At 42.6% G+C, this 25,205-nt stretch overlaps 1 protein-coding gene and 1 long non-coding RNA gene across 5 annotated transcripts in view; one reads left to right on the top strand and one right to left on the bottom strand.

Moving 5' to 3' along the window:
* Positions 1-25,205, bottom strand: part of TMEM182 (transmembrane protein 182) — a 60,886-nt gene that overhangs the window by 20,616 nt on the left and 15,065 nt on the right. The gene's annotated exons all lie outside the window — the stretch shown is intronic.
* Positions 6,323-9,268, top strand: LOC106699154. 3 transcript variants are annotated; one of them, XR_001350613.2, is made up of 4 exons: positions 6,323-6,456; positions 7,507-7,604; positions 8,156-8,387; positions 8,880-9,268. It is a non-coding gene; the product is annotated as an uncharacterized LOC106699154 (long non-coding RNA). The 3 variants fall into 3 exon arrangements; XR_001350614.2 differs by having other exon boundaries at positions 8,156-8,401; XR_001350612.2 differs by lacking the exon at positions 8,156-8,387.

The following is a 25,205-nucleotide window of genomic DNA, read 5'->3' as shown; positions in this document are numbered from 1 at the left end:
AGAAACACCAATCACTAAGAATATATGCATCCCTATGTTCATAGCAGCACAATTTACCATAGCTAAGATTTGGAAAGAGCCTAAGTGCCCATCAGCAGATGAGTGGATTAGAAAACTATGGTACATCTACACAATGGAATACTACGCTGCTGTAAAAAAGAAGGAATTCTTACCATTTGCAACAGCATGGATGGAACTGGAGAGCATTATGCTAAGTAAAATAAGCCAGTCAATGAAAGAAAAATGCCACATGATCTCAGTCATTTATGGATAATAAATACCATTATAAAATGATGAACAAAAATAGATACAGAGGCAGAGCAGCATCGAACAGACTGTCAAACTACAGCGGGAAGGCCAGGGAGGGTTGCGGGGTGGTAAGAGATCAACCGAAGGACTTGTATGCATGTATATAAGCATAACCAATGGACACAAGACACTGGGGGGGGGGGGTAGGAGAGGCTAGGGGAAGGTCAAGGGGGGAAAAAGGAAACATATGTACTACTCTTTGTAATATTTTAAGCAATAAAACAAAATAAAATAAAATAAATTCAGCCCAGAAACATCAGAAAATTACTGAAAACCATGGACAAAGAAAAAGTCTTGAAAGCAGCAAGACTGGGGGTGAGATGGGGATGCCAATATTAAATGTATGGACCAACAGTCCCAAGGACTGAAAGTGTCCCTGAGAAAGGGTGGCAGCCAGGAGACATCTTTAAGATGCCAGAAGAAAAGACCTATCAACCTAAAAGTCTGCTTCTAGTAAAAACGCCTTTGAGTGATGAAAGAGAAAGAAAGTCATTTCTCAAGTAGGAAAATGGGATTTATCACAGCAGACCTGCTCTCCAAAGATGTGTGAAAGGAATTTCTTTAGGCTGAAGGGAAATGGCACCAGAGTTTACTTGAAACTTCCAGAATGAAGTAAGCGATAACAGAAAAGGTGAGTATCTGCATAAATATTTTCCTCATCTTAATTTATTTAAAATATATTGACCTTTGAAATATAAAAATACACTGTCAGCATAACACAGGAAAGAAATATAGGTTTGGAATCAGAGTAATATTGTGTTTGCCATTTATACATGTATGTAACCTTGAACTAGCCAGGTCCAAAAGAACCATGAAGCCAGGGTCACAAGCAAGCAGGAGAGAGGGATTATGAATCAGGCTACAGAGAAGACAGAAAAAGCAGAGAGACTGTAAGAAGGAGAGAAAACACCTGGAGAAGGAGACAGACAGAGCCAGACAGAAAGAGGGATAAATGTTCCCCAGAGCTGCTGTCGCCGCTGACAATGCTAGCTCCTGTCTTTTCATTTGCTCTAACAAAATAGCCTGGCTTTTCCTTCTGTTCCCTGGAAAAGGCAGGAACAACGGATTTGTGTTTAAGGGAAAGGGGATCTGGCTGTCTGAAGACACAGAAATAGCTTCCAAGTGAGAGTCCTTATTGCGGTCACCAACAGCATGCTTTTCTTTCCTGCCTGTGCTTCAGCATTCAAAGTTGCTCAACTTCAAGACTATTTCGAAATGTCTTGGAACATCCTGTTTCTTAGCTAATGATATCACCTAGTTTGCATATGTGGCACACTTTGATTCCAGAATTAAATGCTCAATTACAATGAAGAATCATCATGTGGAATTGAGTAGAGTCCTTTCACTGGGTGAAGTAAAACTGAGGCCTTCAGAGAATTTTCCACATGAAGAGGATTATATGATATTGGAGCCTCTCCCCTTACTAATTTTTACTTTGATGGAGATCAGTTTTCTAATATAGAAAACAATATTATTCACCTAAGTTTATAGTAAGGATTGAGGAAATATATAAAAAGTAGCATGCAGTAAGACTTCAAATATGTTTGCTGTTATTATTACATGTCTGGTATTATTACGTATCTGTTATTATTACATATCTGCAGTTGGCACTTAAAAAATCTATCTACTAATCTCATGGAGCTGGAATGGGAACAAGCTTTCAGTACTAATATATAGAACTGTAAATTTCAGTGGGAAGGATGTTTTTGTTTGGTTAGGATGTTTTTGTGGTTTATATTTTTAAGATTCCTAGGTCTTAAATGTGTCTCAGAGAACACTTAGTCTGTTTCCTTGTTCGTTATATGAGCCATTAAAACAGAAAAGCTTTCTCTTTGAAAGTTTGGACTGTGCCAAGTGAAAACATATCTAAAATCCATCTGTGCTATTAAACACAAGTCAATGCTTACCTTGAGCAATATTGAATTTCTATTAGTTCCTATTAGAACAGGAAGCAAGATTTATAATGTAAATGGGTTTACATGTACTCTATATCATCACAGTTTGGATTAATCAAAAGAAAGTCTCATTTGAATCTGTGGAAGGCAAGAATTAATGGCTATTTCCAAAGAAATGAAGTTCTGTTGATTCTAGATAAAGTGGTGGTGACTTGACTTAACAAAGTGTTCCTTGGTCAAGTGTGTAAACACAGAGAAAAAAGGCACCTACCAGGAAGAGCTGCTGGTGGATAACTGGGCTCAAATTTTAAAAAACAGAGCCCAGCAGCCATTTCTGCACAGAGGCCTCTCAGGCAAGGTGCACCTCATGGAAAAGCCTGTGCTGAACTGCCTGGGCTGACCAGCAGACCTTGAGCGAGGGATGAATGATTACTCTAACACACTCACTGTGAAAGAGAGGGCTAAGGGACTGCCTGGCTAAAGGAACCAGACAGCCTCTAGTGCAGGGGTCCTCAAACTTTTTAAACAGGGGGCCAGTTCACTGTCCCTCAGACCGTTGGAGGGCCGGTCTATAGTTTAAAAAAAAAACTATGAACAAATTCCTATGCACACAGCACATATCTTATTTTGAAGTAAAAAAACAAAACGGGAACAAATACAATATTTGTATTTGCATGTGGCCTGCAGGCCATAGTTTGAGGACCCCTGCTCTAGTGCCTGACTAGTTAGGCTTTTATTGTAACAGCACTTTGAGATAAAGTTTATCTTTTAGATACAATCGGTAGGGTAAGTAATATTGTGAGGACACATGTGTTTTCAGTGTCTTTTAAGCAAGGACACCCAAAGATTAAGCATAAGGATTCCAGTAAACACTGAGGGGTCTGCATGTGCACAGACTTGTTTGGAAAGATCAAGGAATAATTAAGGGCCCGCCTTTGGCACATCCCTTTTCTCGGAATGTCCTCCTTACAAACTTTCCAACTAAGTCTCCTGTGCTCCCCAACACTGAACAGCCTGACTGTCCTGTGTTTCTGTCATCTGAGCCAGCACTAATAAAGGTTTCCTACAATCCTATTTCAACCAATAGGATTGAGTCTTTCCCCACCAATCAGAGTTGCACAACCCTGGCCAATCAGAGTGGTTCTATTCTGACCCAGTGCCTTTTGGACCAATCAAACTTGAGGATTTGGAGTCCTCATTTGCATGAGGACAGACCAATCAAGGACCAGGGACAGGGACTTTAGTCCACATAAACTGCCTTTCCTCTGGCTTTAGGAGTACACTTTCCCTTTTCACTTAAGACTAAAGAGTGTGGTTCCGTGGCTGAGCTGAAACACTAAAGATGCCTCAGCAGAGCAGAGCTGTCTAGAGGGAGAGGGCCTGGCCCCAGGACTGCCTCACAGCTGTGCTGTATCAAAATTGAGCTGTTCTGCACTGAATAAGGCTTCCTTCTTTACAGCACCCCAGATTGGAGGTTCCTGTTGGTGTTGAATTGGCACCAATGACCATAGATTGACAAGTGTAATGAGGAGGATGACTAGTAATTAGTCAAACAACAGATGCTATAGAAATGGTTCTCCCAGTGTCCTCAGTTTATTTTCCTGAGTAAATTTTTAACCTTACAGTATTACTTTTACCAATTTGCTTAGTAATTTCATTCTAATAGATCTAGAATCATCAGCTCAGGGTATGCTGAAATTTCCTAACAATATATTCCATGTAAATATTTCATTTCATATTATTACAATATTTTCACTTCTATGAAGTATTTTCTATTTTTCACTTGAGGACTATCCTGCTGGTTTTCTTCAGTAGAAAAAGACATGAAGTCATTGAGATGGTCTAGTTTGTTAAGTACGAGTGTATATAGAATGCAAAGCTATGTTCCTGACGTCTCCGTTTTTTGTTTGTTTTTTTAATCCTCATCCAAAGATGTTTATTGACTTTTTTAAAGAGAGAAGGAGAGTGAGAGAGAGAGTGAAAAGTGGATGGGAGAAAGAAACATTGATTGGTCGCCTCCTTACACACACTGACCAGGGATCTAACCCGCAACAACCTAGGTACGTGCCCCAACTGGAATGTAGCCCACAACCTTTCGGTGTGCAGGACAATGCTCAATCAACTGAGCCACCCAGCCAGGGCCTGATGTCATAGTTTTATTTATAAAAAGTACATTACATATAGAGTATTAACTTCATTGAAAATTCAAATATCCGATTCAAATATATATCAAAGGAACTCATATCTGGGGTATATCTAAAAGGTTAACTTCCAAAGAGGCATAAATAGGACATGTAGGGAGACATCCATTAAAAATCCTTCAGGCAGGAAACATAAAAACCATCCAAGCCCAGCTCTTGTGGCTCAGCGGTTGAGCATCGACCTATGAACCAGATCATGGTTTGATTCCCTGTCAGGGCACATGCCCGGGTTGTGAGCTCAATCCCCAGTATGGGGGTGTGCAGGAGGCAGTTGGTCAATGATTCTCTCTCATCAGTGATGTTTCTATCTCTCTCTCTCTCCCTCTCCCTTCCTCTCTGAAAACAATAAAATATGGATATTTAAAAATCATCCAAACCTTCAGGACAGTGGACGCCATGAAATAGAGTGGACTAGTAATTATGCACATTAATATGTGCGCCTGAGTGTGTGTGCTTTTGTGCCTGTGTGCAGACCAAGATGGAAAGCTAATGCCAGAATTGGCATGTTCTTAGTTTCATGTAAAGGGTTAGAAAAATAAAGCCCTACCATATTTATTTTTCCAGAGGAATGTAATAAACAAGCAGACACTAAGACCTCATTAATGTAGACAGTGGCAAAAGCAGCGGGAGTTTTAGCTGTGGATTGTTTGAGAGTAAGTTCCATTCCCAACCATTCGCATGCAGACAATAGCTCCAACTAGTGTGTCTCCAGGGATAGGGCAGGCCGCCAGCTTGCTTGAGCCTTGGGCGCACTGCTGATGCCTGAAGCCACCTAACTTAGCAGATACACCTCCAGTCTCTCTGGGTGCCAGGAACAACACTGCCACGTCAGATACACACAGCCTGGCCCTCAGAAGTCAGTCCAGTGAGGGAAAGCAGCCGTTTAACCCTGGATGTCAGGTGCCCTGGCAGAGGAACGCAGAGGAGCCTTAGCCCAAGGCTGCAGCACAGAGGCCAGGCCTGGGGCTGGGAGGGCGGAGCTGGGCTTACCCCGCCTCGCCTCACCTCCCCGTGCACTGAGCTGGAGGAGATGGCATCCCAGCACAGGACCCGGGAAGCGAAAGTGGTCCCTGCAGCTGTTCCCAGGTCGGTGAGGGGAATGGGGAACCTAGACAGGTAGTCAAGGCCTTCTGTCCACACTGCATCACTCAGGCCTCCAGGTTGCGGAAGGTCAGCCCTCAGAAACGAGTGTGAGCACCACAGCCTCGTCCGCATGGGAACAGCATCCGTGGAGGATGGACTGGTGGACGAGCGCCCGCAGGGACCTGTTAGGCAGCTGTGGCAGCAGCCCCTGGAGCTGCAGCAGCACCGCCTGGAGAGAAACAGCTCTAGGGGCACTGCTGTCCCAGGTGCTGAGAACCCAGCAAGAGTGAACCGTTTGTTCTGTTAGGATATTAACAAATCCCTGATTTCATGAAATCATAATTTACCCAACAGACCTTTCATACACAGTCAAGTAAAAATGTCAACCCAAATGATCACAATTCCAAATTCAGAGTTTTTTGATAAATTATTCTGTGTGGGTATAAAATGTAAATATATTTGCAGTTTAAAGATACACTGATGTCACTCATTTAGCAAAGCCCGCGTCGTGTCCTGCCTCAGACAGCTCGCCAGCTGGTTCATGAAGCTAATGACCTGCGCTCACTGCTCAGGCACCGCGGAGCGAACCCCCTCCCCGCACCCGCCGACCTGGCCGCGGGGGCGCACCAGCCCGCCCTGCGCCGCCCCACAGCTGGCCTTGGCAGCGCTGCCGGGTCTCAAAGTGCGGCGATGCCCACCCAAAGCAGAGGGAAGACTGTGGGCGTGGGCGTGCCCGTGTCCCAGCTCCGTGACTGGGGACCTGCCAAGCCACGTGCCCTGCACAGTCCCCGGTTTCCCGGAGGAAAGAGCGAGGAGGGAGGGGCAGCACGGAGGCTAGTCACCTCCCCGCAGAGAACACTGGCAGCGAGGGAGCAATGAGCGAGGAGGTGCCGGCAGGCTCGGCCTTCACCTTCCCGCTGGCTGTGACCTTGGGCGGTCCCTGAAGCGGCGAGGGGTTTCTTCGCAGGGTGAGAGCTTCCCAGGTGTGGGAGGAAAGCCAGCGTCAGACCTCCTTTGCCCGCCTGACGGCGTTGGAGCGAGGAGGGAGGCCTGCCAGGTGCCTCGGGAGCCTGGGCAAAGGGGGGGGGAGAGCAGGGGCTGCCCCCCAGGAGTGGGGGGTGGGGATGCGCCGGACAGCGGCAGCGCTGCATCCTCAAGGTCGCAGTCTAGAGGCGGGAGGTCTCCGAGTGAGGCGCAGCGGGTCAGAATCTGCCCTCCCAGCACATGCCACTCTGGCATAAGAATTCCTTTAATCTGTTCTAGAAAAAATTAGAGCAACTAAGAATCGACCCGTGCAGAAGGAAACCTTCTAGGAGTTTTCCTTCGCTGACCACAAGCAGGAACTTCGGAGAAATGAGACCTGCCACACATCCCCTCTTCCTGGGGGGCTTGGCATGAGGAAGACAGACAGCACCAAGAAGGGTCTGCACATAGCCCTTATACAATAGCCTTTATACAATAGCCCTTACATGATAGCCCTTATATGATAGCCCTTATAATAGCCCTTGTACAATAGCCCTTATACCAGGGGTCCTCAAACTTTTTAAACAGGGGGCCAGTTCACTGTCCCTCAGACCGTTGGAGGGCCGGACTATAGTTTAAAAAAAAACTATGAACAAATTCCTATGCACACTACACATATCTTATTTTGAAGTAAAAGAACAAAACAGGAACAAATACAATATTTGTATTTGCATGTGGCCCGCGGGCCGTGGTTTGAGGACCCCTACCTTATACGATAGCCCTTGCATGATAGCCCTTATACAATAGCCCTTGCGTGATAGCTCTTATATGAAAGCCCTTATACAATAGCCTTATACAATATTCCTTATACAAGAGCCCTACTCATGCATTCACTTCCACATACTCCCTAGTCACCTTCTCATAGTTTACTGCCCCAGACCAAACTCCTTTCCCTTTGTCTTGTCACATCTCCGCATTTACTATTTTTTTGTTAAAAAGGTATAAAAAATCTCGGACCTAAGTGCTTCCTCCCTGTGTATTTGTAACAACTGCAGGGCCCCAGTCACTGAACCTGAGAGGGCAGAGGGAAACGCCCTCCCTTCCTCACAGCGCTGTTGTGTACAGAGCCACTCGGATCCTGGCACAGGGCAAGGTGAGTAACCAGGGCTTACCTTCCAGCTCCCAGGTCCTCCCGAGGCCTGAGGCCTGGACTCGGGGCTCCCACCCCTGCCTCAGCAGAGCCACTTGGTGGGCTTTAACACCATTCCCACACCAGGGTACTAAACCAGACATCCCAGTGAGAATCTCTGAGGGGGGCGCCAGCAACCGTGTTGTTGAAGCCTCCAGGAGATGGGCTGTGCGGCAGCGGAGACGCACAGCAGCCCAGCCTCCCCGAGCTCCTGGTTTCATTGAGAAGTGCGGTGCCTATGCCGCGGCCCAGCCTTTACAGGGCATCTCCCTCTGTCCTCACGGAAATCCCGGGTGTGTACGTTACAAATGAGGCTCCGAGAAGTTAGATGAAATTCAAACATTAAAAAGAGCCAGGAAATGGCAAGGCAAAACTTGAACTCGGGGCTCTCTGCGCTCAGCCTCAGACACCTGGAGTGTCTGTGTTTGCTGTGCTTTCAAATAAATTGTTGCTGCTCCATCTAAGTGTTCTAGGTTCACACCCTCCCCCCTGGCTGCTCCTGCCTCATCCTCCAGAAATGCTAACGGACCCATCCCAGAATCGCTGCTGGGAAATGCTGTCACCGTGCTTCTGGCCGTGTGCGATGTTCTTTCCCCGGCTGCAATAAACAGCCTCTCCTTGTCCTTCAATGTCCAATGGCACCTCCCTTAAGGGACATAGTGCAGCTACCCCGTCATCTCCGCCAAGAGGCAGCAGAGTGTGGGATCAGTAGGAATATAGACTCAAGAGCTAGAACACCCTCACCAGGTGTGTGACCTTATGTAAGTTATCCCTGCCTCACTTGAACCTTCCACAAAATGTGATCATACCTATCGTATAGTGCTGCTAAGGGGCTCAAAAGTTAACACAGGTCAGCACTGAGCAGAACATCAGGTCTCTGACTCAGTCAGTGTTCCTGACACACGCCAGCCACCGGACTAGCACTGTGTACTGTCTTCCTTCCTTTCATCTCCACCTCACTTCTTGACTATGAATTCCTTAAGGCAAACACTCAGTCTTATTCATCTGTCTAACCCTAGGGGAAGCTCTATGCTCACTAAAATGTGAATGAGTGAATAATCAGTAATGTATCACTCAGTTCCCACTGAAATCTCAAGGTATACAGCCAAAGCCGGTGGAATAGTTAATAGCTATGGAACAGAATGAAGCTAACTCATTCAAAACAGAAATGCATCACGATCTTGACCTCATGCAACTATTGTAACAGTTGGAGAGCCTTTATCATTTAATCTCTACTAGGGAAAACCAGGTGCTTGGAAGAACTGAGGAATCGGTGATGAGATGCTGTCACCAAGGTACCAAGTCAGAGAGCTGAGGCCTGACCATGCTCCTGAATAACCAGCACAGGGGAGCAAGCCGAGAAGATCAGGAATTTCAGTTAAGTGTTCCTACCAGCTCTGAAAATGCCAGGAGAGAGACACATTTCCCCATCCACCGGCTCCCTCTAAAAAAATCTTATCTGTCCCTGGGGAGCCCTGTTATCCTTTATATCAACCAATGGAAAGGACATTTGGAGGACGCTTTATCCAATGCTTCTTTAACATTAGATTTAAACCTGCTCACCCACAGCTTTTTTAGACACAATTGAAAATAAACATTGCAAAGTCTTGCTCACTGAGCTGTAAGTATTCTGTTGTGAGTCTTCATTTTTATACCAGGATTTGTCTCTGTAAGTTTCTAACACCCTAGAAATCACATTTCTTCAGGGGATTTTATGCTGTTTTATAGCAACCTGCATCCAGGTTGCATTCCTTCTTGAGGGACAAGACCAAAAGTAGGTTCTACCACTTCTGCATCAGAAGAGCTAGTTTAGAAATTCCATGGCCTAGAATGGTTTGGTATTTCCCCCTCTGCTTGTCATAAAACACCCAACAAAAGAATGATTGACAACTAAATTGAATTCCACTCTTTCATCCACCTATATTCAAATTTGTGATTGATTGAAAAAAATCTACCTTATGTCAGGCACTGTGCTAGGTATGCACTTATTGTTGATATGACATAGACAAGTACAATGTGCACCATCAACAGTCTACTAGGAGAGGAATAATACACAATCAGATGACTATAGCTACGCCAAGTGCAAGGAGAAAACTATGTATATTACCCAAGAACAGAGAAAGGGTACTTGACCCAATCTTGGCATGCTACTAATGGCTTCTTGGAGGAGGTGATTCTTAAAAGGGAGAACAGAAATGTAGGAAATGAGGCAGAGAGGAGAAAGCACAGCAGGGAAGCCATGGAGGGCAGCGGCATGTGTGGGCGGTGGACAGGCGGAAAGCGTTAGTGTTAGAGGAAGTGGCCAGAGGGGGAAGGTCATGGCGGTCCTCGTAGGTCGTTTCCATTGGAACAATCCCCCCCATGCTGTATGAAACTTTTCTATAAATCATGAATCACAATAACTGAAATTCATATTGGCTTTTTATCCATGTGGAGCTTCAATCTATCAATATTCAAACCATTGGCAACATGTTTGCAGTCCGGGTTATTTTTTGGGGGGGAGGGGGATATTTCAGTGAGAAAGAAATACAAATAGAAAACAGAAAAACACATATTCCATTTTTGCTTATAGAAGTTTATATTTCCTAATATATTTTTAAAGGGGTAAAATACTATGAGATAAAGCCACCAAAATAATCTGACAGTTCTTCACAGTAACTGCCCTGCCTTGTGGGGACAATGAAATGGGCAAAGAAACCTTATCAAAGAATTGGAATGAAAAAGAAAGGAACCAAACACGTTTCTAGGAAGAAAATAAAGGTATTACGATGAGAGTAACCATCAGCTGCTGGGGCGAGAGGGCCGTACCAGCAAGTAATGGCCTGTCCCTGGCAGCGACTGCCTTAAAGAATGCTCGCCCAGCTCCTGCGTAATGTGGGTGTGAGCCCCGCACGCAAGGAGTGCTAGCTCAGCCCATGTAAGATGAGTGTCTCATGGGGACAGACAAGATCGCTGGGACACAGCTGGCATCTCTGGCAGGGCAAACATGCCTCGTTTATTCCAGAACAAACGTTCTCACTTCGCTTATTCACAACAGATTGAGAGTCATGATTTCCCACTTTTCAGGAAACGTGATCCTTGGTGCTCAAAGTCAGTATTCACCAAGTACAGTACCTAAAGCCTTCCCGGGCCCTTCCATGAACTTGGCCTCTTCCAGGAATCAGCCTCCTGGCAGCCTTGAAGTCACACTGACCTGTCAGCGATTTGCTGTGTGTTCTTGGGAAGTGAGTCATGTAAATAGCATGTAAATAGCCTTCCTAAGTCTCTGCCTGTTTCTTGACACAAGTCCCAGAAGGTACTGCTAACTCTCCTGGTGAGAGTCCCAGCAAGTGGTGAGCGATATTTCCCTCTGACCATGAACGGAACTTCCAGGTCTCTTCTCGCAAGGAGCAGCTTTCTAACACTGCCCATTTTAATGAAAGTCACTGAAAAGATCAAACAGCATTCCCATAGCTACCCTGTACATGGTCGAGTGGCTTATTTGTTTTTGTTGTCGTTTTAATCCTCACCTGAGAATATGTTTTATTGGTTTTTAGAGAGAGAGGAAGGGGGAGAGAGGGAGAGAGAGAAACATCGATGTGAGAGAGAACATCAATCAGTTACCACCCATACATGCTCCAATTGGGCTCAAACCTGCAACCTAAGTACATGCCCTGTCCAGAATTGAACCTGCAACATTTTGGTGTACAGGATGATGCTCCAACCAACTGAGACACCCGGCTGGAGCATGATTTGGTTTTATTTATTTATTTGCAGTGCGAGGACACCTCTTTAGCTACTCAACATAAGGTGTTACAGCAAATACCGGCCCCAGTGCATGATGACAGCGGTTGCTCTGGAAACAAGTTAACATTTTGACTTCCATAAAATGTTTTGCTCCCCTTAACAACACTGAACCAACACTTTGTTGATGTGAATAATAGACTTGGCTACTCCAAGACTGGAAGCAATGAATTTGAGTGCTAGGAAGAACACTATTGAAATCTATCATATTTTTAAAATAACTATATTTAAAAGTCACTTTAATTTTAGTTCCATACCCCCAAACTAGTTTGTAAAGAGTAATAAATAGTAAAAGAAAAACTGATATTGACTCATCATACCAAAACTAAATAGTAAAATAAAAGGACTTACCAATTCTCCTCTAATTAACAAGTAGATTTTGTTTGAAAGTATATATTGCTTGTTAGGTACATGAAACAATTTCCCCTATAGTGTAATCAAGAAGGTGATTGAAAATTTAGACAGCTCATTGCAAAGCTCTACCTTTGCGTTGAGAAACCTAGACAATCTCAGATTCATCAGCTTTCAACTGGTGGCAATAAACTCTAGCTCACAGTGCTGTCACCAAGATCCAAGGGGGCAATATGTGCACAGCAGGTGGGCCTGCACAATGACTGCTCACAATAGGAGCTGGCATATGCGCCCATCAATCCACTCAATTTGTAATAAAAATGAAGTAAGCCACTTTGTTGTGACATGAGTGATTTGTAAGATCAAAAATAAATGTCTCCTTTTAGACAGTTGCCAATAGGTTAGTAGGTTTTGATCCAAAAGCTTACATTCCATATTCACAGGGTGTCTTCCACTTAACATGTCCCAAAACCACCTCTTTAAAGTCAGCCTTCCCCGTCTCTAATTATAGCAACTCCATCCGCCCGTTGGTAAGGATAAAAAAGGGTCATCACTGCCTGTTCTTTCCCTCACTCCCTACACCCAGCCCATTAGCAAGTCTGGCCAACTGCTCTTCAGAATGTGACCAGGTCCTGTGAGCTTCTGCCTCCAGGAAGATGAAGCAGCCACACTTGCCCTGTTGTTTCTTTTATTCACAACCGAAAGCCCTGGAGATTATCCATGAAATAAAGAGAAGATCCGAATGATGAAGAGAAGGGGCAGACCAATTAGGGACCTTGGAACCCAAGGAATGATACGGTGGTGAGTTACCTGGGATTTCTTTTGGCCTCATTTATCTCATACTGAAGTTAGAGGAGTCAGACATTGACACCAAAAACCTGGTTTATTTAGACCAACCCCCATGAAAAGGGCAGCATATCAACACAGAAAACATTTATGTGATAACTGCTCACTGCAGTCAAACACCACAGGAGAAAACTTCAACAAAGTCTGAGTGGAGGGTCTAGTTCCACCCTCAGCAGACCATAGGGAACATGCCAGCACCCCCTGCAGGGGTGGTGTCAGAGAAGGAAGGGGGTGGGACTTTCATCACTACCAGGTATCAGTGGAAATGAAAAGCCAGCAACTAAGAAATGCCAACAATCACAGACCGCCCCCCCCCCATAAAAGCCCCAATAAAACTATTTAACCAAAAGATTAAGGGGTCACCAAACAAGGCAGAAAACTTTTAGAAAATAACTACTCTATACTGGTAAAACATTACAGAATAAAGCAGTGGCCCTCAATTGCACTCAGATCAGCAAAGACCTAGAGCAGAGGCTAGACTTCAACCCTTAATAGGCTATAACAAGGTGCTCCCTACACCACCACCAAACATGCACACAAGGATATGGCAGAAAAGGCTGAATAAGGAATCAGGACTTTCATCTATGCAGGGGTAATGAAGCCACCATTCACAGAAACAGTAGAAACCACGTGCAGAGCTGGACTTCCATGCCTACAAAATGGAAATGAGGCAACCCTGCCCTATTGGGGGTTTCTGAGGAAGCCTCATAGAGAGTAAAAACGTTCACCACCACCCAGTAGTAATGGGGCCACCCCTGGATACTCACCATGTCAGTGGAAGCCATAGTAGAAGCTGTAATGATCCAAGCCTCAGCCTACTGGCCAGGATGGTATCAATGGAATCATAGTAGGAAGCCAAAATTCTCATCATTACCCAGCAGTACCAAGAAGGGCTCCACACCCTGGCTGGTTTGACTCAGCTGTTAGAACATCAAACCACAGCCTGAAGGGTTATGGGTTTGATTCCCAGTCAAGGGCATATACCTCTGTTGCAGGTCCAATCCCTGGCCTTGGTCAGGACATGTGCTGGAGGCAACCAATCAATAAGTCTCTCACACGATGTGTCTCTCCTCCTCCCTCCCTTCCTTCCACTCTCTCTAAAAATCAATGGAAAAAAATAGCTTCAGGAGAGGATTAAAAAAGAAGAAGAAGTGTGCCGTGCCAGCATGGCCAAGGGTGAACCTGAGGAGAGGCGGTGAAGGATTGAAGAAAAGACAGACAAGAGAATACAGCTGGGGCTCGGTGGATCTCCCGTGTCTGGATGAGGACACGAAAGACCCAGCTTGCAAGCTGATGCTTTCTTTTATAGTCTGATTAAAACGAGGGTAGCCATGGCCGGTTTGGCTCAGTGGATGGAGCGTCAGTCTGCGGACTGAAGATCCCGGGTTTGATTCCGGTCAGGGGCATGTACCTTGGTTGTGGGCACACCCCCAGGGGGGGGTGTGCAGGAGGCAGCTGATCGATGTTTCACTCTCATCGATGTTTCTAACTCTCTATCTCTCTCCCTTCCTCCCTGTAAAAAAATCAATAAAATATATTTAAAAAACAAAACAAGGGTAGATGAACATGTATACAAATGTTCTTGTTTTGGCAACACTTGCTGCACCTCCCACAGCCCATTAGGAACTTAGGAAGGAATTGGGGAGGGCTACAAGGTCAGGCTTCATTATGCTAGGAGAGCTCTGCCCTCCTGGCTGGGCCTTGTTTGTGGCCCTGCCACAGGTCAGTCCGAGGCTTGACCCTGGAGCCGCTCCCTACAAGGAAGAAGAAGGGTTTCTCCTCATGTCAACACAGATCAAGTGGGGAACCTGGAATTCCACTCCCACCTGATTTTTAATGTCCACTCTTCCTAGGATCAGTATCAAAAAGCCAACCAAAACAGAAGTCCCAGAGTCTTATAGCATAATACCCCCCCCCCACGTCCAAGTTTTAATTGAAAAATAAAAGACTATTCATACAAAGAGTGAAAAAATGTCAACTTCAATGAAAAAGATTATGCAACACATGCCAACAAATAGAGTAGAAGTGTTAGTATTATTTAACAAAAATTGTAAATAATCTATGACAAAATGTCTCAAAGAGAAAGATGAACATACTTGAACTAAATTGAAGAAAAAGTCTTGGCACATAAACAGAAAATATAAAGAAGACCCCAAAGGAAATTTTAGAAATGAAAAAATATAATAACCAAAAATAAAAACTCAGTTGGTGTTTTGAATAGTGGGATGGAGTGAAGAATGGAGATATACTAAAAAATACTACATAAATCAAAATTAAATGAAATTCCAAAATAACAAACAAACAAGTAACTTATTATAAGAGAGGAGAAAGAACATGGAAAATTAAAAGCAGAATAAAGAGAAAACAAAAAATAAAATGGCAGGGTAATGTCCTAACATATCAACTATGAAATCAAATGTAAATGGTGATGATACACTAATTAAAGAAAATTTTTTGCTTTAATGTATATGTACCTAACAAGAGGGTATCAAACTACGTGAGGCTAAAACTGATAGAACTGCAAGTGATAGCATTATAATTAGTTAATCTATAATAATAAAAGCATAATATGCTAATTAGACCGGACATCCTTCCAGAGGACCTTCCAGACGAAGCTGGGGCTGCGAGGGAAGCCTGGGTCCCGGGTGCCTGCAGGCAACCAGAGGGAAGGCTGGGTTCCGGGTGCCAGAGGGAAGCTGGTGCCAGCAGCAGAGGAAGGAATGCCTACTCTTGCATGAATTTCATGCATCAGGCCTCTAGTCTATACTAATAAAAGGGTAATATGCTAATTCAACCGGGAGACCTTCCGGGAGACCTTCAGGACATCCTCCCAGACAAAGCCATGGTGGTGAGGCTGAGGGAGAGGCGGTTAGAGGAGGTCAGGCTAAGAGGGGAGGGCAGTTGGGGGTGATAAGGCCAGCGGGGGGGGGACAGTTGGGGGCAAGCAAGCCAGAGGGGGGGGCAGTTGGGGGCAAGCAGGCCAGCAGTCGGACATCCCTCGAGGGGTCCCAGATTGGAGAGGGTGCAGGCCGGGCTGAGGGACACCACCACCCCCATGCACAAATTTCATGCACCAGGCCACTAGTTATAAATAATAGAAAAGGAGTAAAAGGAAAAGCCAGACATTATAGGCATGTCATTTGGGGAAATCACTGGCTTATTCCTTGCAAAACAACGAGGAAAGGGATCCAACAAAGGGAAGAGAGATGCATGCCCAGTAAAGTTGGGGTGACACAGGGAAGGTGCTTGCCTATCAGTCACACCTGGGAACAAAGATCATTATCCAGAATGGGTGTGGCCATTGTAAAAGCATGAAAATTTGGGACTATATAAGCTCCTAAAAAGAGAAAGTTGTTCTCTTGTAGCTCTTGTTGCTTTTGTTACTCTTGTGCTCTTGGTTCATTCTTGACTTCCTCGCATTTGCCTGTTTCCTCCATAGCCATGTGGCCCTGTGGCCCCCACATGCAATGGACTGCAGTACTACAGAGGGGGACACAAACGATGCTAGCCTGATGTTGGATTGTACTCTGCTCCTCCATGGAAAGGAAACTGGTCACAGGCTCTGATTTTAGCTCTACTGAAGCCACAGCTACACTATGACTGGACAAAGGGAAATGGGAATTTGAAAATTCAGGGGTTTGACTTGACAGAAGTAAAGCTTTCTATAATATTGCATCCTTCTGTACAAGTTTCAAAAAATTATTTTTCTTGGGATATCACAAAAAATCTAACCCCACTAGCAACTGGAGGAGAGGAGGAACTCTTCCCTCCATTAACAAAGGAGAAAAACTGAATTTGTTACTGATGGAAGTGGGAAGTCCTGCTCCCCACCTGTTGTTCATGGCAGTAGAATTCTTGTGATATCCCAAGAGAAGAATCTTCTGAGACTTGCACAGTAGTATGAAATATTGTAGAAAGCTTTATTTTTGTGGAATTAAAGTGCTGCATTTCCGAGGCCCCCTCTCCCTCAGTCCCGCATAGAAGTATAGCTGGGGCTTCAGTGGAGCTAAAATCAGAGTCGGTGTCCAGAACTTTCATTCTGCATTGGAGCAGTGTCCAATCAAGCATCAGGCCACCTTGGTTTGCGTTCGCCACTGCAGACCACCAGCCCATTCCCTGTGGTGTCTGCAGGGACACAGGGCTATGGAGGAAACATGGGAGGATGCAAGGAAGCAGGAAAGAGAGAGCCCCGTGAGCCTAGAGCCAAGAGCAACAAGAGAGAGAATTCCTTTGTTGGGGGATTATGTATCCCCCAATTTTTATGGACTTGCAGTGGCCCCACCCATTCTGCCAGCCAACTCTTTCCCCTGATTTGACTGACAGGCAAATACCTTCGCTTTGTCACCCCAACTTCGCTGGGCATGCATCTATCTCCCCTTTTTTGGACCCCTTCCCCCAGTGATCTGCAGGGAATGGGCCAGTGTTCCTTGGGGAGTGCAAAATTGCAGCTTCCTGGTGAAGCTGCCCAAATGACACACCTATGTCTGATTTCCCCCCTTGCTCCTTACCTATTATAATAACTAGCTCATTATAATGGTATCAAGTTCACTATCATAGCTGGAGACTTTAACACCTCTTTATCAGAAATGGAGAGATCCAGAAGGCATAAAATCAGTAAGGAAATAGCTGGACTCAGTAACACCATCAATGAATTATAGATAACTGACATTTATGCACTACTTCACTCAACAAAAGCAGAATATACATTTTTCTCAAGCTTGCATGGAACATTCACTAATGTAGACCACATTCTGGGCCATAAAGCACAGTTTAACAAGTTTAAAAAATTAGATATCAAACAATGTCTGCTCTTAGACCACAGTAGAATTAAATTAGAAATCAATAACAGAAAGATAACTAGAAAACCCAAAAATATGTGGAGTTAAAAACACACTTCTACATAGCACATAAGTCAGAGAGAAAATCTCAAGATGCCTTTAAAAATATTTTCAACTAAATGAAAATGAAAACACAACTCATCAAAATGTGTGGAATGCAAGAAAAGCAGTGATTAGAGGAAATTTATAGCACTGGATGTATACATTAGAAAAGAAGAGAGATCTAACACCAATAACTTCATTTTCTACCTCAAGAAATTAGAAAAGGTAGAGCACAATAAATGCAAAATGAACATAGCAAATAAATTATATTAATTAGAGCAAAAAACATTGAAATTGAAAACAGAAAATCGATAGAGAAAATCAACAAATTGGAAAGAATTTTTTAAATGATCAAAAAAAATTATTATTCTCTAACCAGGATAAAAAAGAAAGGACACAGATTACTAATATTAGAAATGAAAGAGGTGATATCACTACATGTGGTTAAAAGGGTATTTCAGGAATACTATGGAATAATCTATGCCCACATATTTGATAATGTAGATAAAATGGACTAATTCCTTGAAAGACAAAATCCGCCAAAACTCAACCAAGAAGAAATGGACAATGTAAATTTAGGCTGAGATATATTAAATAAACTGAATCTATTGTTAATAACCTCCCCCCCCCCAAAAAAAAGTACCAGATCTAGATGGATTCACTGGTGAATTACATTAAACATTTAAGGAAGAAATTATACCAATTCTCTATAATATTTCAGAGGCTAGAAGAAGAGAAAATAATTACACACCATGATCAATAGAGATTTGTCCTAGGCATACAACATACAAAAGGCTGTTTCAACATACAAAAATGTAAACATGACATCAACAGGCTAAATAAGAAAAATCACAAGATTCTTATCAATACATGTAGAAAAGGCTTCTGAAAAAGTCCAACAACCATTCATAATTAAAAACTCAGGAAACTAGAAATAGATGGGAAATTCCTCAAATTGCTAATGCATATATACAAACACTCTACAGCTAATATCATACTAAATAGTAAGAAACTTGAAGTTTTTCCACTAAGATCAGGAACAAAGCAAGGATGTTCCCTATCATCATTACATTTCAACATCACACTGGAAGTCCTTGATAATAAAATTAGACAAAAAAGGGAATAAAAGCAATATAGATTCTGAGAAAATAAAACTTTTTATTCATTTGATGACGTGATTTTCTATGTAGAAAATCTTTTAAAATCAATGCAAAAAACTCAGGGAACAGATAATAGCAAGGTTAAAGGATACATGGTTAATATACAAAAGTCAATTGATTTTCTATACACCAGTAATGAACAAATGAAATTTGAAAACACAATACCATTTATATTAGCACAAAACTAAAAACTCCTAGAAACAATATAGGAGAAAACCTGGATGCCCATGGGTATGGTGATGACTTTTAAATATAACACTAAAGAAACAGTCCATGAAAGAAATAATAGATAAGCTGGGCTTTGTTAAAATTTAAAATTCTTCTCTACAAAAGACAATGTCAAAGAGAATAAGAAGATAAGCTACAGGCTAGGACAAATATTTGCAAAAGATACATCTGATAAAGGGCTATGATCCAAAATATGCCAAGAACCCTTAAAAATCCTACCTAATCGCCGAACCGGTTTGGCTCAGTGGATAGAGCATCGGCCTGCGAACCGAAGGGTCCCAGGTTCAATTCTGGTCAAGGGCATGTACCTTGGTTGTGGGCACATCCCCAGTAGGGGGCGTGCAGGAGGCAGCTGATCAATCTCTCTCATTGATGTTTCTAACTCTCTATCCCTCTCCCTTCTTCTCTGTAAAAAATCAATAAAATATATTTTTTTAAAAAATTCTACCTAATAAAGAGGGAATATGCTAATTGACCCTCACACCATCACAAAGATGGCAGCGCCCACAGCCAATAAGGAGGGAATATGGTAATTGCCTGTCATGCCCTCAAAGATGGCAGTGCCCACAGCCACAAGATGGTGGTGCCCAGTCCCCTCAACCCTGTCGGGTGGTAGGCGTGCAGCAAGGCCGGGCCTGCCTTGCCACATGCCTGCCTCTGAGTCCCCCAGTCCTCTCAGTCCCCCCCCTCAGGGCCAGCCTGAGGTGCAGGCTGTTGGCTGCCCAGCCGCCCAGGGCTGGCCCGAGGCTCAGGTAACAAGGGCCAGCCAAGGCTTGCGCTGCCTGCAGTGGCAGCAGCAGAGGTGTGATGGGGGCGTTGCCTTCCCCTAATCGCCGGGTTGCCTTCCACCCCTGAGGGCTCCCAGACTGTGAGAGGGGGCAGGCTGGGCTGAGGGACGCCCCCCTCCAGTGCATGAATTTTCATGCACCAGGCCTCTAGTAAAAAAAATAAATAAAAAACAGCCCAATTAAAAAATGGGCCAAAGATCTTATTTAACAGACACCTCACCAGAGAAGATATAAAGATGGAAAATAAGCATATGAAAAGATGCTCCACATCATATGCCATCAGGGATGATCCTACAATCACTTTCCTTGGTATTCACCCAAAGAAGTTGCAGACTTGTGAGCTTCAGGCCACACAAAAACCTGCACACATATGTTTATGCAGCTTTATCCATAATCAACAAAACTTAAAACAACCAAGTTGTCCATCATTAGATTAATGGATAAATAAGCTGTGTACAACCAGTCAATGAAACATTATTCAGTGCTAAAAAGAAATGAGCTAACAAGCCCTGAGAAGACAGGAAGATTACTTAAATGCATCTTAAAAGACAAAATACTGTCAATATGCCATCCTGGAAAAGGCAAAACTATGGAAACAGTAAAAAGTACAGTGGTTGAGGCGGAGGGGAGGTATCAATAGGCAGAGCCCAAAGGATTGTTAAGGTGGTAAAACCACTAGGATGCTGTAATAATGGATTCATATCGTTATACATTTGTCTACACCCACAAGGCCAAGAGGGAGCCCTAAGGTAAAATATAAACGTTGGGTGATTATAATGTATCAGTGTAGGTTCATCAAGTATAACAGATGTACCAGTCCGGTTTGGGATTGGTCATAGGGAGACCTGCATGTGTGAGGGCAGGGAATATATGAGAAATCTCTGTGCCTTCCTCTCAATTTTTCTGTGAACCTAAAAGTACTTTTATTTTTTTTAAACTTTATTGTTAAAAGTATTACATATGCCCCCCCCCCACACACTGACCTCCTCTAGCCAACCCCTGCCCCCCCACCCCACTGTCTGTGTCCATTGGTTATGCTTATATACATGCATACAAGTCTTCTGGATGATCTCTTACCTGCCACCACCTTCCCCTGCCTTCTCTCTGAGGTTTGACGGTCTGTTCGTTGCTTCTATATTTCTTGAACTATTTTTGTTCATCAGTTTATGTTGTTCATTATATTCTATAAATGAGTGAGATCATGTGATATTTATCTTTCTCCAACTGGCTTATTTCACTTAGCATAATGCTCTCCAGGTCTATCCATGCTATTGCAAATGCTAAGAATTCTTTCTTTTTTACAGCAGCATAGTATTCCATATGTACCACAGTTTTTAATCCACTCATCTACTGATGGGCACTTAGGCTGTTTCCAAATCTTAGCAATTGTAAATTTTGCTGCTATGAACATAGGGGTGCATATATTCTTAGTGATTGGTGTTTCTGATTTCTTGGGATGGTCAAATGGGAGTTCCATTTTTTAATTTTTTGAGGAAATTCAATACTGTTTTCCACAGTGGCTGCACCAGTCTGCATTCCTATTAGCAGTTTAATAGGGTTCCCTTTTTTCCACATCCTCACCAGCACTTGTTGTTTGTTGATTTGTTGATGGTAGCCATACTGACAGGTGTGATTTGATACCTCATTTTCATTTTGATTTGCATCTCTCAGATGATCAGTGACTTTGAGCATTTTTTATATGTCTCTTGGCCTTCCGTATGTCCATTTTGGAAAAGTGTCTATTAGGTCATTTGCCCATTTTTCAATTGGATTGTTTGTCTTCCTGTTGATAAGTTGTATGAGTTCCCTATATATATATTTTGGAGATTAACCCCTTATCAGATGTATCATTGGCAAATATGTTCTCCCATGCAGTGGGCTCTCTTGTCATTTTGCTGATGGTCTCTTTTGCTGTGCAGAAGCCCTTTATTTTTATGTAGTCCCATTTGATTATTTTCTCCTTAGTTTCCTTTGCCCTAGGAGATGTATCCATAAACATATTGCTATGAGAGATGTCTAAGATTTTGCTGCCTATGGTTTCTTCTAATATTTTTGTTGTTTCACAACTTACATTTAAGTCTTTTATCCATTTTGCATTTATATGTCCAGCAAACAAAAGTCCTGGTCCGTGCAGCTTCACAGAGGAATTTTATGAAACATTTAAAGAACACCTATCCTCCTCAAACTATTCCAAAAAATTCAAGAGGAAGGAACACTTCCAAGCTCTTTTAATGAGGCCAGCACTAACCTAATTCCAAAACCCAATAAAGATACTACAAAGAAAGAGAATTACAGGCCAATATCCCTGATAAACATAAATGCTAAAATCCTCAACAAAATATTAGCAAATCTGATCCAGCATTACATTATAAAGATCATACTCTATGAAAAGTGAGATTTATTCTGGGGATGCAAGGCTGGTACAATATTCACAAACCCATAAATATGATATAGCAATTAACAGATTGCAAGACAAAAATTACATGATCATATCAATTGATGCAGAAAAAGCATTTGACAAAATTTAACACCCTTTTATGATCAAAACTCTCAGCAAAGTGGGAATAGAGGAATCATACCTCAACATAATAAAAGCAATATATGACAAACCTACAGCCACCATCATACTCAAGGGGCAAAAACTAAAACCATTTCCCCAAAAAACAGGAACAAGACAGGGATACCCACTTTCATCATTCTGGTTAAAGATAGTATTGGAAGTCCTAGCCATAGTGATCAGACAAGAAGAAATAAAAGGCATCCAAATTGGAAAGGAGGAAGTAAAACTGTCATTATTCACAAATGACATAATATTGTACATAGAAAACCCTAAAGACTCCACCAAAAAACTATTATGTTCAATAAATGAATTTGGCAACCTAGCAGTATACAAAATTAACACCCAGAAATCTATGGTACTCTTATACATCAATAATGAACTCTCAGAAAGAGAAACTAAAAAAAAATCCCATTTACCATCACAACAAAAAAATTAAGATACTTAGGAATAAACTTAACCAAGGAAATAAAGGACCTGTACTCAGAAAATTACAGGACATTGAAAAAAGAGATGAGAAAGATATAAACAAGTGGAAGAATATACCATGTCCATGGATTGGTAGAATCAACATCATTAAAATGTCCACACTACCCAAAGCAATCTATAGATTCAATCCAATCTCCATTAAAGTACCAATGGCATAGTTCACAGATCTAGAACAAACACTCTAAAAATATAAATGGAACCAAAAAGACCCTGAATAGCTTCAACAATCTTGAGAAAGAAAATCAAAGTTGGAGGAATCACAATACTAGATTTCAAGTTATACTTCAAAGCCACTGTACTCAACACAGCCTGGTACTGGCACAAAAGCAGACATATAGACAATGGAACAGAACAGAGACCCCAGAAATCGACCCAAGCCATTATGCTCAACTAATATTTGACAAAGGAGGCAAGAGCATACAGTGGAGTAAAGGCAATTTCTTCAATAAATGATGTTGGGAAAATTGGACAGGCTTATGCAAAAACATGAAACTAGACCACCAACTTACACCATACACAAAAATAAAACCTAAAACTGCTTTTTAAAAATTATCTTAAAATTTAAAAAGAGAAGCTTAGCAGATTTAATTTAAAATTCATCCAATTATATACTATCTATATAACACTTCAAAGCAAAAAAAACAAAAAGAGAAATAGATAAATCCACAATTATTTTGGAGACTTCAATAGATGTAGAAAGAATTCCACCTCTAACAACTAATAGAACAGTAGGCAGGAAACCAGCGGGACACAGAAGCACTGAGCAGCGCCATATGCAATGACACTGACACTCCTGGAGCATCCCAGCTCCACCAGCTCCATGGAACATGCAGCCCAGCAGAACACATCCCGACCACGAAGCAAACCTCATTAAATTTAAAATAGCAAATCACATAGAGGATGGTCTGTGATCACAATGGAATCAAACTAAAAAGTAATAACAGAAAGATTAAAGAAAAATCCCTAAGCTCTTGGAAACTAAACAATACACTTCTAAATAATCTATGAGTCATAGAAGAAATCTCAAGAAAAATTTACAAACACATTAAATTAAAATAAAAATGAAACATATCATAAGTGTGGGAAACTGCTAAAGCAGCGCTGAGAGTGAAATCTATACCAGTAAATGCTTAGAACAGAAAAGAGAGAAAATCAATAATCTAATCTTTTATCTCAAGAAACTATAAAAAGAAGACAAAGCTAAAGCAAGCAGAAAGAAGTAAATATTAAATATAAGTGCAGAAATTTATGAAATCAGAAAAGAAAACTAATAAAAAACAAGTGGGATCTTTGAAAAGTTCCACAAAGTGAACAGCTTCTAACAATATTGACACAGAAAATGCAATAAACAAATGACCAATATCAGGAATGAAACAAGGGATATCATCACAGATAGTACATATATAAAAGGATAATAAGAGGATATTGTGAACAATCCTATAGATATAAATTGACAACTTAGATAACATGGGTCAATTCTAGAAAACTCCTATCACAACTCACTTAATATGCTGCCTCTGGACCTACCGCTTCACATAGCAGCAGCACCTGAGTCCTCCCTTAGACCTACACAACTCACTTAATATTAAATGCATAGTTTTAAAAGCCCTGTAACTATTGAGGACATTGAATTTATAATTTTAAAGTCCCTGAAAGTTAAATCTCCTGGCCCAGATGGTTTCACTGGTATATTCCAACAGACATTTACATTTAAAGAAGAATTAGCACCTTCCTGAAAATAGAAGAAAAGAGGAAACTTCCTGTCAGAGCACTACCAGAGCACAGGTGCTCTGAGTCCTATATTCTTCTGAATTCTGCTCGACTACACCAACTGTTAGGACAGATTCCTTCTCAAACCCTGCCCATTGCACTAACTGTGGGAGCTGAGCCCCTCTGCCAGGGGTTGGACTTCTTTGGACACTGGGTGGTAGATGGAGAAGCCATGAGAAGCTGTGGGTGTATAAAAGAAATCCTTTATTGCAGAAGCCAGTGGCCATATAGCCATCAGACAAAACAATCCTTGACAGCAAAGTCCCATACGGGTAGCCACACACAGGGTAATAAAAGAATACATCTTTCCCATCAAGCAGTAGCCGTCTCTGTACCCACAGCCATTATCTGAGCAGCTGCATGCTGCCTCTGGACCTACCGCTTCACATAGCAGCAGCACCTGAGTCCTCCCTTAGAGCTACAGCCCCAGTAGCTTCTCCAGCCTCTCTTACCTCTCCCTGAATTTTCCCCACATAATAGCTTCACATGGTAGCTGGTCAGTAACATATTATACCACTTACACAAAAGAGGCCAGTTGCCAACAGTGACATCAATCATTTGGGTTATAGAAGGGCACAGTGTACAGTGCGATCATTGTGTCCTTGCACCTGTGTATTGCATCTTAGACTTGAACATTGATTAAGAGTCCCATGTTCAGAGTGGCCTTGGCCATCCAGAGTACCACCAACAAGGCCTTTCACACTCCATTGCTT

The sequence above is a fragment of the Myotis lucifugus genome, unplaced genomic scaffold, assembly GCF_000147115.1.
Source record: "Myotis lucifugus unplaced genomic scaffold, Myoluc2.0 scaffold_325, whole genome shotgun sequence".
Lineage (NCBI taxonomy): Eukaryota > Metazoa > Chordata > Mammalia > Chiroptera > Vespertilionidae > Myotis > Myotis lucifugus.
This window is presented reverse-complemented; position numbering and strand designations above follow the sequence as displayed.